General features: G+C 45.7%; 1 protein-coding gene across 14 annotated transcripts in view; it reads right to left on the reverse strand.

The window, feature by feature from the left end:
- COL6A3 (collagen type VI alpha 3 chain) overlaps positions 1-1513 on the reverse strand; it is a 107852-nt gene extending 106339 nt beyond the window's left edge. For 12 of the 14 annotated variants that reach the window (XM_081849254.1, XM_081849253.1, XM_081849252.1 and 9 more), the window contains exon 1: positions 1362-1513. The gene's annotated coding sequence lies outside the window, so the exon portion shown is untranslated. The remainder of the gene's footprint in view (positions 1-1361) is intronic. The other 2 variants (XM_081849255.1, XM_081849256.1) reach the window with 1 other exon arrangement.
- Between the last annotated feature and the right edge of the window lie 13704 nt (positions 1514-15217).

Genomic DNA, 15217 nt, shown 5'->3' on the forward strand with positions numbered 1-15217 from the left:
TAAAGGCAATTCCCCTAAAGTGCCAATCCTTTAGAGATCCCTCCTGCGCCCCAGAACACTTCACAGAGACCCAAACAGTTCCCTGGTGCATTTTACTTAACTCTACTTTTCCCTCTTCTTGTTGCTTCAGGCAGCCAGACAAGACACCATTTCTGCTCTGTACACACTGTTTTGTGCCTTCTCTGGCATCGCAGAGTCACTGGTGAAGGGATGCCCAGGCTCTGCCCTCTTTGGGCATCCAGGACTCCTTTGCATCCCTGTGGAGGCCAGTCCTAATAAATGCTTCCTAAAGGGCTCCGTCCTTCTGCCCACAAACCTTGGCCGCATCCTTGCTCTGTAAGATGGACCTTTTGGGTACTAAACCTGGCAAAGCCGCCTCTTAGGGAATCCTCTCCTGACTCAGGCAGAACCCGGCAGCTGCATCAAACAGCAGTCACTTGTCTGTCCGTGTATTTTGATTTGAATCGTCTTTTCCTGAGCAAATACCAACATTCCTCCGCCCCCCCTCAGCACCTTCTCTCCTTCTGCAATCCAAATAAAGTTAGCCTGATTCGAGAGCCGGTGTGGAGCAGTGGTTCGAGGGTCAGACCCGGTTCGAATCTTCCAGGTTCGAATCCTCCACTCGGCTGGGAAGTTTGCTAGGATGACCCTGGGCCTCTCAGCCTAAGCAACCTCACAGGGTTGTTGTGGGCATTCAAGGGGGGGGGTGAGATTCATATAAGCCACCTGGAGCTCCATGCAATAAAAGCTGGGATATAAGTGCCATCGATAAGAAAAACAAAACAAATTCCTTCCAGTAGCACCTTAAAGACCAACTAAGTCAGTTCTTGGTATGAGCTTTCGTGTGCATGCACACTTCTTCAGATACAGCCTGGTGTATCTGAAGAAGTGTGCATGCTCACGAAAGCTCATACCAAGAACTGACTTAGTTGGTCTTTAAGGTGCTACTGGAAGGAATTTGTTTTGTTTTGACTATGGCAGACCAACACGGCTACCTATCTGTATCGATAAGAAAGTAAGTAAGTAAACCAACTAACTCACCAACCTACTTATTCAGGTCTTACACCTAGACAAAGCAGGCAGCAAACGCAGGGAAAGTCAGACTTGGCAACGGACAGCAAAATCACCCGCGAGACGCAACTTCCCCGAGCAAATCCTCCAACTGGGAGATTGGAAGAGAGAAGGCGCCCGACCTGGAGGGCTGACTGGGCAGCCCGCTTCTCCTGCAGCCCCCGGAGCTGCCTCGCTCGCCCCTCCGGCCCACCCCACCCGAGCCGCCGCTCCGGCTCCTTCGAAAGCGAGCCGCCCGGAGCCCCGTCCGCCCGCCCGCCCGCCCCGCGCAGCCCGGCCAGGGCGCTTACCCCGAGGAAGCTGGACGCGGGACTGGCAGGAGCGGAGCGGCCGCGTTGCGCGCCGGACTCAGCTCTCCTCTGGCCGCCTCTTCTCTCGCGCCTCTCGCTCGCTCTCGCTCTCTCGTCTCGGCGGCGCAGCGCGAGGGCGGCGCTCGGAAAATCCTGCTGCGCGGGCGGCTCTCGGCGGCGGAGGGGCTGGCGGGGCGGAGGGGGCGGGGGGGGCGCGGCGGGGACGGCGCCGCCTCCAGCGCTGCCAAAGGGGCGAGCAGCGGGCGGGAGGGCGGCCCAGGTCCGTCCGCGCCGCCCCGCGCACCCGGCGCCAAGCAGCGCCCAGAATCCGCGGGAAACGCCGCTCCCCCCCGCCCCCCGCACGTGTTTCCCCTGTCGAACTTTGGTTTGGGCGCCAACTTCCTTCTGAATTCGAGACTCGGGGAAAGGAGAACGTGAGAACGCGCCGGAGTGAGAAGAAGCCCTGAACTCGAAGTTACCTGGGTTTTCTGTCAACGTGATATTACCCAGAACGTTGCTGGCGAGATCTCTCTGCCTGCGCGCCCACAGCCATCAGTGCGCGGTGCGAAGCAGAGGGAGAGCAAGGCAGCTCTGGAAAGAGGGCCGTCCGGGGGGGGGGGGGCTGGGCTGCAGGAAACGGGCCCTGGCTGCTGCTTCGGATTGACTTCGGTTCGAGAGCCCCCGGTCATTCAGTCAGCCCGCAACCGGCCCGCATTTCACTGGCGCGCGTTCGGCTTCACATGCGCGCCTAAAAGTTTATACAATGAAAAGGGGGCAGGAAAGGGTCGGGCGTCGGGGAGAAATGACCTGGGCAATCCCACCCCCCTCTGAGCCCTACGGGTTTTGAATAAACACGGTTTGGGCTTTTGGCGCGATCCCCAGGACTCCAATTAACATTGGAGGTGTCTTAATACATACGCCCTTTTGCAACAAAGTTCTGCAACTTTCACTTAGCTTGAGTTATTAAAGTGGCAAAAAGGGTGTTGCTGCTGCTGTCCTGAGATTAATATATTGCAGAATATGAATGTATGCACGTCTTAATTTGTCCCAGATATTATAGGTGGCCAATGAGTTTTAAATAGTGTTCCCCCGCCCCCAGGTATTTAACTTTGAAGCAGCTGAATCATAAAACTTTTAAATGGATTCAAATTAATTGAACTATTGTTTAAAAAGGAAACCTTATTTTCAGAAATGAAACCTTTGTGCACTCCGTTCCCATGGAGAGGCTCTCCTTGAGATATTGGGGTCCTGATCTGCATAAGGCCCAAACCAGCAGTTTGAAGGGGGCCCAGAAACTGATGGGTAGCCAGTGCAGCCAGCCCAGGATTGGTGGGATGTGCTTAGACCATTCTGTCCAAGTCAGCCACCTGGACATCACATTCTACTCCGGCTGCAGTTTCCACACCACCTTCAAAGACAGCCACATGTATAACATTTTGCAGTAATAGTCAAAACCAAATAAAAAAATTCCTTCCAGTAGCACCTTAAAGACCAACTAAGTTAGTTCTAGGTATGAGCTTTCATGTGCATGCACACATCTTCAGATACACTGAAACAGAAGATATACTGAAACAGTGTATCTGAAGAAGTGTGCATGCACACGAAAGCTCATACCTAGAACTAACTTAGTTGGTCTTTAAGGTGCTACTGGAAGGAATTTTTTTATTTTGTTTTGACTATGGCAGACCAACATGGCTACCTATCTGTAACATTTTGCAGTAATGTAACCTAGGGGCTACCAGAGCGGAGACGACAGATGTTAGGCTATCCCTGTCCAGATAGAGGTGCATTTGGGTAACCAGCCATAGCTGATAGAAGGCACTCTGTGCCACCGAGGTCTCTCAAACTTCAGTTCAGGGCTGAAAAGTAAGCAAATCACAAGTAAACAGAGATTGAAAGGTGCAATTGCCTGATTCCTAGCTTCCAATCAGCCGCAAACGTGCATAAACGTTTTTACTCTGCTAAACAGGGCTTCACAGCCTGACTACACTCATATTTTCACACACACATGGCACAGGTTTAAATCCCAAACCTATCTCCATCAGTTTGGGAGGACCATTTTGTGGTTCGTATCAGATACCAAATTGGGCCAGTGACACCGATGGATCCAGAAGCTGTGTACCTGCTCCTTCAAAGGGAGTGTAATACAGAGCAGGCCCCTCCCATCCATCTCATCTGGATAGGCTCTCACCTAATGCATTACAGAAGGAAAGGACTGCCTAATCCCAGGTCATAGCTCTGGTTGGGATGCATGGTCATTGTGCAATCCAACACCTAATAGTACAGTGGTAGAATTAGTACACAGAACAAATTATCAATTCAGCTCTTTTCAAAGACCTCTGTAAAGAAGCAGGTCAGCTAGCAACAGAAAATATGCAGAGCAGAGGGCAGAAGGGCTTCTCCCGGGGGGTGGGCAGCCTGGAACAGGAATGGGGAACCTTTGACCCTCTAGATATTGCTGAGCTGCAACTTCCATCAGCCCCAGTAAGATGGCCAGTGGACAGAGAGGATGAGAGATGCAGTTCAGCAGTGTCTGAGGGGCTGAAAGCTCCCACACCTGCTCTAGAGTGTAGGCATTCTGTTCTTTAACACCAAAGACTACCAAAAAGACCGGCAGAGGGGACATGAGAGAGACTTAAGAGCCTCGGACTTAAGATCTTCGGGTTGATGGTTTTCCGAGATTGATGGAACTATTGCTAGGGGCCGAAACCGGGGAGGGGAGTTGGTGAAAGAAAACTGGGAATTTAAAGTGTATATATTATAATTTGTCTTTTTTCTTTTAATGAGAGATTGGAAAATCGTGGAATGGAATCTTTTTTTTGACCCTAGGGGAAACGTCTTAAGAATAAGTTCAGATATATAAGTTTTAATGAGAAATAAGATTAAATAAAGTAAAAGTGGATGGCTAATTGGTGAAAGAATGGAAAATTACAGTATATTAAGATAAGATATAAGGATAAAAAGGATTTGCTGAAATATCTATATGAATTAGAATACAAAGAGGGGAGGTGTGAGGACGTCAAGGAGATAAGTTAAGAAAGGGAGTTATATTAAGGTTTAATTTGTTCTTTTGTTTTTTATTTTGGATTGTATCTTTTTTTCTTTTTTAGCTGTTTTTGCTTTTTCTATTTTTCTATTTTTATTTTTTTCTTGGATATGTTTTGTTTTTGTATATTGTGTTCTTTTTTGTAACCTTTTAAAACTTGAATAAATATTATTGGGGGGGGGGGGGGGAATAGAGTGTAGGCATTGCAACTGGCAGGGTCCCGTATACACATGCATTCAGCTGGGGGACATAATGCAAGACTTGGAGTGGGTTTGGGTTTTTTAAGAAAGACTTTTCATGATACATTGCAATAGAAGAACAAACTAATCTAAACAAAAACAAAGAATCAAGGAGAGGGGGGGGGAATAATATAAAATTCTCCTTCACAGGGAGATCTTAGTTTGTCTCACACAGAGAAAGGTGAGCCCTCCCAGCTCTCACCTGGGAGCTTTCATCTCTGAGCCTCCCATCCTGAGCAATCTTCCCTTCCCTGCCTCTCACACAGGGTCCTCCATCAACTAACCATCACTTACACCTGCATGTTGAGCACTCCTTCAACCAGGGTTGGGAGGAAATGGTGGTGGCTGCTCTCTAGAGTCTCCTGGCCTCTGCACCCACCCAGCGTGATTCAGAGTGAGCCCAGTTCCCTGTATGGTGGTCTCAGGTTCCCACCTCAACTGATGGGTAAGGTTGTTTTGAGTTCCCCCACCCTTGTTCCCAACGTAGATCTTCATTCACTCTTCCTTCCCTGCTGGGGGGAGCCATTTTGTGATTTACCTCAGGTCCCAAAATGTCTTGAGTCAGCCCTGCAGGGGCTAAAACACTGCCTGTCACCAACGGGTCCAGGAGGATCAAGAGGGATGCATCCAATTTCCTGCTCCTCTGATGCAACCCATGGGCAGCCCCCGACTTCCTTCTGTACAACCCCCATACTTCAGTGTCAACCATACTGCTATGCCAAACAGAGGAGCTAGCAGGACTGTCCAACTCAGTCACAAAGGATGGCACTTCAAGCATCGTTCCTATATCATTCACATGCGCTCTGTGGTTGAGTCGCAGAAGGGGACCATGTGACCCAGTGCCAGAGTGTGGTTCCTAGAATGGTGTCGGTTGAATCCCACATGTAGCTGGCTGTCTTCTTGCGGGCTCTTCTGAGTTTCCTCTTGGCTCTTCTCTTTCTCTATCCAGCAGAACAAATGAAGCTGGTTGGAGGTAGCCAAGAAACCACCACAGCAAGAAACAAGGCCAAGCTGAAAGTATGGGATGTGAAACACAAGAGCAGTCAAGTACAACATTCCTAGAGTGAACATGTTTACACATGGGGAGGAATGTTTGTCCAGCCAGCAGGTAAACTTCCTGTTTCCTTCAGGGCTGGGACAGACATCCTCTGTATGTGATTAGAGGTGGGCATGGCCTCACCTGTGCAGGTAACGACAAAAGCACAGGGCAGGGCAGCCATCTCCCTCTTTGACTACATGCATCAAAGAAGCAACATCTGCTTAGCCAAAGATGCTGTCTTGGCCTCCAGCCAAGAGAGGACAAAGGGACTGTCTTCTTATGGAATAATTTCCAAGTGTATGTTACTTTTCTAAGCTAAGTCTGCCTTCTGGGATCCTATTGTGAACAGAATGATATGTAAGTAATTTTTTTTTTTTACTTTTATGGAAGACTGTGTTGTGTCTTATCTTTTATGAGGGAATAAGAGGAAAATACCAGAACAGTTATTATAGAGGCTTTAGCGACCCTGAGCAAACGCATCCCCTGCAAGTTTAAAAAGGGGAATGTTACTCTGCTAAATTGTGGAACTTGTTAACACAAGTTGGAAAAGGATATCATCAGACAATGTATCCTCTCCTGCATCCCTGAACATTCCCACAGAAAGGAATCCCAATACAGTGGTACCTTGGGTTACAAACACTTCAGGTTACAAACAATTTGGGTTACAAACTCTGCTAACCTGGAAGTAGTACCTCAGGTTGTGAACTTTGCCCCAGGATGAGAACAGAAATTGCGCGGTGGCAGCAGCAGGAGGCCCCATTAGCAAGGTACCACTGTAATCAGTTTCATCATGCAATAGTTGAACCTCCACAACAGCACAAGGACCTTTCCTAGGAAAGCTGTGTTAGATACTGGGGTCCAACAGCCAGAAAGGACTTTTCCAGCAAGGGACACCCTAGTACTTCCTACTAGTTGGAACAAGGACCCCTCTCAAACAAGCATGAATAAACTCAGTGGCCAAGATAGATAACCTGGACCTGGGAAGGGTTGAACACACGCGCACACATATGGTTGATGCATTTCTCCAATAATCCTGTTCATGTTGTCAGGCTGGACAAACTCAAAAGTAACCACAAAAACCTCATAAAAAGCTGTTATCAGCTCCTGAACAATTACTGTAACATGCTCTACATGGGGCTGCCTTTGAAAAGTGTTCATAAATGTCAACTGGCTCAAAGAGCTGCAGCCAGATGGTTGACCAGTGCTTGTCATTGGAGCAGATGGCTCCCTTGTTACAACATCTCCACAGGCTACTGGTCTTTTTCTGGGCATAATTCAAAGTGCTGGTTATGACCTATAAAGCCCTATGTTGCTTAGATCCAAGCTATCTGAAAGACTCTATTCCCTCATAGAGCCCCTTCCTGGGCTTTGAGATCTTTGTGGGAGGCCCTTCTTTGGGTCCCCCCACCCTCTCAAACACACTTGGTGGGAACTTGGGAGAGGGCCTTCTCAATGGTGGCTGCTCCCAGACATCGGAACTTTCTCTCTAGAGAAGCTAGACTGGCTCCCTCCTTGCTGTCCTTCTGCTAGCTGATGAAGGCTTTGTTGTTCCAACAGGCTTTGGGGAACTGGTGGCTTTTAATTAAAGGACTGGTGCGGTGCTGTTTGTATTGTAATAATATGCATGTTTTTAATATAGTTTAGATACATAAATGATTTTAATTCAATCAGTGTTCAGCTGTATTTTAATTATTGTTTCCCTCCTATGTTTTTAGCCATTCTTATTGTGTCTGTAAGCCACCTTGAGTCCCAGCCAGGGAAAAATATATATAATAACAGCAGCATTCAGAAAGGAAAGATATATTACTGATGGGGGATTTCAACTTCCCAGATATCTGTTGGAATGCAAACTCTGCCAAGAATGTAAGGTCCAACAAATACCTCCATTGCTTCTCTGATAATTTCATTTCCCAGAAGGTAGAAGAACCAATCAAGGGATCATCTATCGTGGACCTGGTCCTCACCAACAGGGAGGAGATTGAGAAGAAATATGATAACCATCTTCAAATATCTCAAGGGCTGTCATATGGAAGAGGGAGCAAGCTTGTTGGCTACTGCTCTGGAGGGCAGGACTCAAACCCACAGCTTCAAAGACTTACAAGAAAGGAGATTGTGACTAAACATCAGGAAGAAATTTCTGGCAGTAAGAGCTGTTCAATAGTGGAACGGTCTCTGCCAGAAGGTGGCAGACTCTCCTTCCTTGGAGATTTTGAAGCAGAAGTTGGATGACCATCTGTCCTGGGTGCTTTAGCTGAGATTCCTACATTGCAGGGGGTTGTGCTAGATGACCCTCCAACTCTATGATTCTTATGTACGTAGAACAACAACAATACAAGACTGCAGTCCAAGTCAGAACAGATACAATCCATTCATTCATTCATTCATTCATTCTACTGCCCTTCATCACAAAACTCACATCGTGGGCTTTTGGGGTCTCCAGCATCACCCTCTGGACCCTTAGCTGTAAAAGGTCCCTTGCCACTCAATTTGGCTCCACTCACCAGCTCTAGGCAGAAGCAACAGCAGCAGAAAAACAAGATTTCATTGTCAGTAATGTTGCCATTTGAGAGCTGGAAAGAGCAGCCAGCATCACAAGGCAATGCCAGCCACTGAGGGCCACCAACAAATGTTCCCCAGACCTCCAGTTGTCTCCTTCGCCATAGTTCAAAAAGAAACGCCAGTAGAGATGTGTATAAACTTCTGACTTTCTGCAAGAGACATAGCTCTGGGTTTGCATAAAGATTGTATTGAATTTCTGTTTGTCCCATTTGCTCATGATTGATGAACTATAGGTCAAAACATTTGGCTCTTCCTTTGTAATTGTATATGTAGAACCCTACACACCACATTCATCTTTTGGCCAAATGATAATTAAAGGGAGCAAACCCACAAGATGACCAAAATAATTACGTTTCTTTAGATCAAGGCCATAATTAAAGCATCGCAGCTGGGGGTCAGGGGAGCACTGGAAGCTGCCAGGCCAAACTGCACACAAGTTAAGAGGGAGAAACGGAATGAAAGGTTTTGGGTACAGTTGTGCTATAACTTCACCACTTGCTTTCTGCTGAAGCAACCACAGGAGAGACAGGACTGCACTGCAGGGTATAACAATTTGGTAAACCCAGTAGGTATTGGTGGTTAAAAGTCCCATTCAGGAACCCAATATTAAAGGGGCGACATGGCCCAGAAATTGTTGGTTAGCCTCATTATGAAGCGGAGAAGCCATATTCATAACGGAAGAAGAAGCTTTAGGAGTTTGGAGGGTAGCAAACTAGCTATACTGTTACATTTCCACATGTGTCAATGCAGTATAGACATTGCAGCCTTTCAACCCTCATGGCTTAACCTTCATGACCACCCAATATTTTTTTTCCTTGCCCCCCTCAAAAAAAAAAAGGAGTCGTGAAATGATAAGGCTTCCCTAGATTTCTCTACATGGCTACAGGAAGCCTGTGGAACCTGGTGACAAGAGGGAAACGAACGTCTGGTGCTTGCCATAGAAAACACAGACTGCCTCTTCCCGAAGGCCATGGCTGGTAGACTTTTCTTTGCCAACCAAGTTTGCGCAGCAGCTGGGACGATGGAATAAAAACTAGCCCACAATATCTTTGCTTAGCTTATTTTAAGTAATAATCAAACAGCTGCAAAACACCCCTTCTCACCACTACACCCTCCCCCAGTCATTAACCGAATTCTTTAACACTATACTAGTCAATTAGCAAGTCAAGCAGAGAGTACAAAATAAGAGAGCAAGCTAGCAAGATACGATACAAAGCATTTGGTCAACTTAAATACAGTATTCAAAATAATCAATTATCCTATCACATCGCTGCATTCAGTGCAGCAGGAAACTCCCCCTGCTAGTTAGGCAAATTGCTAACATACCACAGGTGCGCTGAATTGTTGATAGCTCACAGGTGTGCCGCCATGCAGGCTAAGATTACAAACACACATACCTCTCTGAGTAGCACCATTGACCGCATTAATATTAAGAAAACCTAACAATGCCCCCTGTGCTGCCCACTCAGCTGTTCCTTGATATGGTCTCAGCAAACAGCAATAGCAATTTAGCTCGAGGAGTTCTTCCCATTAAAAATAGCTTAAACCTTCCACACTGGTGTCTCTGAGGCAGTTTACCACACTTCGATTTGCAAGAAGCCTGAATTATATCCTAGTGCTTTCACAGTTTTGGGAAACTCATTCCCTTCCAGAGGGAAAAAAAATGGTGTGCCAGCTGAAACATTTCTACTCAGGTGCCCTGTAAATGCTCGGCTAGAGACGCATAACATTTCACAGAGGAAAACAGGGGCACTCCTGTCCCTGAGAGGGTGGCGCTAGGGATAGAAGCTGGCAGCCCATGTAGAAAGGAGGGAGGGGGGAAATAGGGCAGAGGGTGGTGGAGATCCAAAATTAGGATATTGGAGGGTAGTGGGTTCCCTGGGGAGGGGCTCCAAAAAGCACAATAGAGTCACATTGGACCACATCACTTCCGACAATATTCCAGATGACCTGTGTGTTCTTAGGAGGATACACTTCTTCACTCAGCCCATGGAATTCACTTTTACAGGGCGTGATGTTGACCACCAACTTAGATGCCTTTAAAACAGGATGAGTCAACGTCCTGGAGGATAAGCTAGTAGTCATGACGGCCGTATCCTGCTACCTCCATGATCACAGGCCGCATGCCTCAGAATACCAGCCACTGGGGAACAGCCACTGGAGGAGGCCACTGCACCCAGTCCCAGTGGGCTTTTCGTGGAGGTCATCGAGCTGGCCATTGTGGGGAAAAGGAGACCGGACTGGACAGGCCTCTCCTACCAACTTCAGATGGATCCTTAACAAGAAAGGGGACAAGATGGAACCTTGTGATTCCCAACTGGATAAATGCCTGTATTGTTTTTTAAGAAAAAATAAAGTAATACTAATCAGAAAGTAATCAGAATGGAGTCTTTCTGATATGTGCAGAGTACACCACTGAATAACGAGAAGAACTTCTGAGTCAGAAGTCTGGGCATTTGCATGCTTTTCTTAGGAGAAGGACAAGACATAAACAAGCAAACAAACAATAGTCTAGGGTTTTGGCACCTCTAAGTATTCAATATAACTTGGAATGCTCTTTATTCAGAGGAATCCACATGAGATTTGAAGGCATTCAAGCTATGCAATTTCTGTCGGTTTCAGAGATAAGAGCTGCAATATCACACATGGAAAATGCTTTTGAACAGAATATTTTGTTAGAAGGGAGTCTATATAGATTTAGCTGCTTCTAATGAACTCCAGAAGATTTCCAGAGATGACATCAGTAGAATTGAATTGGACTGTCTCTAAATGGTTCTGCAAAACCCTTGCTATCTGGGTTACAAATATAACTACAAATACCATTGAAATAATGTAACATTTTTTATCATTTCTTTAAATATTAATCTGTATGTTACAGTCTATTTTTCACAGAGACAGTAAAACCACCTTACAGCCTCTGAGTGTTGTGTGAGGATCTCACTTTACGTAAGCATCCTGTCTGGTGGGGAAATAATTCCCTGTGCCAAAAGCGGAGAAGGCTACTTACTACGTGTTCAGAATTTCCCATAGCATTACATCATCATAATGTTCCACTCCGATTTTTATTTATTTAGCATTATATTACCATTATTTATATCCCACCTTTCAGGACAGACACAAATCCTTCCAAGGCAGTTGACAAGCAACATAAAAATGGGGGGGGGGGGAGAGACTTACAGTTTATTCTGTATTAAGAAATAAGAATCAGAGAATCAGAGAATCAGAGAATCATAGAGTTGGAAGATACCACAAGGGCCATCGAGTCCAACCCCCTGCCAAGCAGGAAACACCATCAGAGCACTCCTGACAACTGTAGACAATTCTCTGTAGGACAGTTTGCACTCATATCAGCATCCCCCTGTGATGGGCAGCTGCGGAAGAGAGATGTAGAGCCAACCCTCAAGTACACAGTGGCCCTTGGGGAAGCTCACCTGGCCTGGCTGGGGTGATGCGCAAAGGGGGGATGTGCATCTCGGAACAGAGCACAGCATCCTTGGCAACACATCAGGATTCCTCAGTAGGGGAATCCAAGAGGAAAAGGTTGTCCTGTCTAAAAAGTTTGAAAACCACTGGAAGCTCCTTGGCAGACATACTGGAATCTCTAATATGGTGCCTGGTTCGGGCATTAAGAACTAGTTTTAACACTTCTGGATTTCAGAACATAACCAGTATTTAGCACTCTTCTTTTTTTTAAAAAAAAATGATATTTATTCGAAATTTCAAAAAGAAAAAAAAGAATACAAGAAAAAACAAAAATACAACAGCATAACAACAACAAAACAGAAAAAAGAATAAAAAAAAAAAATACAAATACAAATTACATCCTTTCATTTACCTATTTCTTGGACCTCCTCACATCTCCCTTTTTGTATTCTATCTTAATCCATTATTTCAGCAAATTCTTCCCATACTTCACAATTTTTATTTAAATAATTTGTCTTAACAATCTGTCTCTCTCTCTCTCTTTTTTTCATTAACTCAACATATCCTTTCCAACTTTTGCTATATTCTGTTATTCAATTTACCGTTGATTTCTTTAACCTTGTCTTACCTTAAGAACGATAAAATTTCAAAATTTTAAACCATATTTATGCATACCTCCTTCAAACCTTTCTACTAAAGCCAATTAATTCCTTTCCAACATATTCTAATATTTCATTAGTATCACACTAATTCCAAAAAGAAAATATATAAAAGGAAATTCTCTTCTAATTAAATCCAACGTCCCTTCTTCCTGGTTTCAGATTATGTCAGTCCATTCTATCCAATACATCCTGTCCATCAATCTGGTGTTCTAATGTCCGAGGCTCTCAGGTCTCTTCTACACCCCCTCTGCAGATTTTCTTGTTCCTGTTTATACTTGCACCCTTCCCTGTCCCTTGTTGGTTTCTTTCGTAGTTTCTTCCCTCTCTCCTTGAGGAGAGGGTCTCCGGGGAATTCCAAACGGTAATAGTCTTTATTTTCTTTCATCAAGTTAGCCCATTCCCCAGAATCCCCCTCCCCTATTTTAATTTTGTAATCCAAAAGGTAGTTATTCCAAAAGTAGCTGTCAACTTGTTTCACAGTCCCACCAGAGCTAAGAGCTTCCTTGACTCCAGGCACTTCCAGATACACTCCAAATTCAGTCTTCCAATGTTGCGGCTTTTGGTCATGCAGGACTTTGGATCTTTCCCTTTGTATCTTTTGAGGTGCAATCACGACCTCTTCCATCTTCATCTGCCCTTGGACTTGCCTTATCAAGCCAGTTTCCTGCGTTCGTTGTTGTAGAATTTCTTTGTCTTTGTTTCCTGTTAGTTCATATTTACTGGCTACAGCAGTCATAAAATCCAACTTTTCATTCATCAAGTTCATTTTCTCAAGCAACTGCTGCAGCATAGCAATTGTTTTGCCAAGGGCAGACGATAGAACTTCCTCCCTGCACATTTCTGTTCAAGGTCAAATAGCTGGTCCCACGGTCTGATTCTCACAACTATAACGTTTCCCTGTGAACTGCAGCAGCAAACTGGCAGGCTCCCTCTAGGGGACACAGTTTCCAACGTCCATCTTTAAAAAGTATCCAACAAAGGGAAATTTACTTTCGATTTTCAAATACTTTGTTTCCTTAAAATACAAAGATGCAGAAAGCAGCGTTGAAGTTCATTTGTTTCTCTTTTTTAACTATCTGTCAAAAGTGTTCCGTTTTCAATCAATGGAGATCTCGAACCATTTCTGTCCTGACACCCGTCCCCAGGTTTGGGACGATAGAAACTTCTATTCCTTTACTCTTTCTCTGCAGGATTAAACGGTCATAATCCCCCCCCCCTTTTCTCCTGCTGTCAAGGGGGTTTTGTTGGTTATAAAAGCAAGAAATTTCAATCTTTAAATCAATTTCCAGGCTATTTAGCTTGCAAAATCTTTACTTCAGTCTATTTACAAAAAGTGGAAGGCTTTTTAGACCTTCCCGCTTCGTTGCCTAATTCGTGAATTTCATAAGTTTCTTAGTCAAATCTTCTGTTTTTACTCACGAGTACTTGTTTTAGAGTCCAATTGTCACCAGGAAAAAGTCAGCGCTCTCCGGCGATGGCTGTGCGGCTTCCCTCCGTGAAAGTAGCAGTCAGTTTGCAGCACCGCGCTGCTCACCCCACTCCGCTCCGGAGCCCCCAAAAAGGGGTTTCCCCGCGAGTGGGGGAGGTGCTCTTGGTGCTCTGCCGAACCCCACGTTCCCAGGCTTCTCTGCCTGGGATTTCTAGCGGGTCCCCACCTTCGCCGCGGTGGGAAGACCCAGTTTCCACGGAGCCCGTTCCTCCGATTCGCTGATGGCGCTAACCCGGAAGTCCTCCAGTATTTAGCACTCTTCAAGCATTATTCATGTGAAGGGGCAACACAAATGGGAGACATGGTCATGCCTTTGCCCCATCGTTGTGAGGTTTGTGATGGCTTCATGTGCACAGTTTGTGTGCAGCATGCTTTTTGTACTCGCATTGGCTCCCTGTTCAAGCAGTTTAGAAAACCCATGATGTGGCCCCTGGCTTGTGAGGCAGGGAGTATCTATAGCAGGGGCCAGCAAACGTTTTCAACAGGTGGGCAGTCCACTGTCCCTCAGACCTGGTGGGGGGCCAGACTATATTTTGGAAAAAAAAATATGAACGGATTCCTATGCCCCACAAATAACCCAGAGATGCATTTTAAATGAAAGGACACATTCTACTCATGTAGAAACACACTGATTCCTGGACTGTCCATAGGCCGGATTGAGAAGGCAATTGGGCCGGATCTGGCCCCTGGGCCTTAGTTTGCCTACCCATGATCTATAGGATCTCTGAGCCTAACCCAAATTCTCTTCAAATGGGATCCTTTCCATTTCTTTTCTTCGTGTGCTTTAGAAAATGTAAGTTTACGTAATGCCTCCATCCATCAAAATAGCTTTGATCTGAACCCTCTAAATTAGCCTGGAAAAACAGCTCATGTGCAAAGTTCAGTTCTATGACCTTATTCCCTTTTAGCCTCTGTCTTCAGCTGCGTGTGGCTTTATTATCACAGCTGTTGCTCATGCTGAACAAGAGGACCTGCAATCGCCAGGTTCTGTATGTGAGAATAGATAAGCCCAAGCAGAGAATTTTGGGTGGGGGCAGGAGTGACACTCTCTCCATCATAATCATCTTTGTTTCTTTAAGGGAAAACAAATATGATAGTTCCAAGCCACCTGGAGTTGTTCCATTAACATCATTATCCCTGTGCAGATGCTTCATCCAGGCATAGATTAACACGTGGAGGCTGAGGTGGGCATAGAATCATGGCTGCTGGCACCAACTTTAATAGAAGGGGCTTAGGTAAATGCGTCCGAATGTGCATCTTATTGCACAGTCCATAATTTGCACTAAAAAAAAGAGAATTCATGCCTGCCTACGCACAAAGACCCTTCCATAAGCAGAACTTTCAACATGCAGGAGTCCAAGCTGAGGCCAGAAGATGCCATCCAATCTCCCCCCACTCT

This window comes from Podarcis erhardii (genome assembly GCF_964252035.2).
Source record: "Podarcis erhardii genome assembly, chromosome: 1".
Classification (NCBI taxonomy): Eukaryota; Metazoa; Chordata; class Lepidosauria; order Squamata; family Lacertidae; genus Podarcis; species Podarcis erhardii.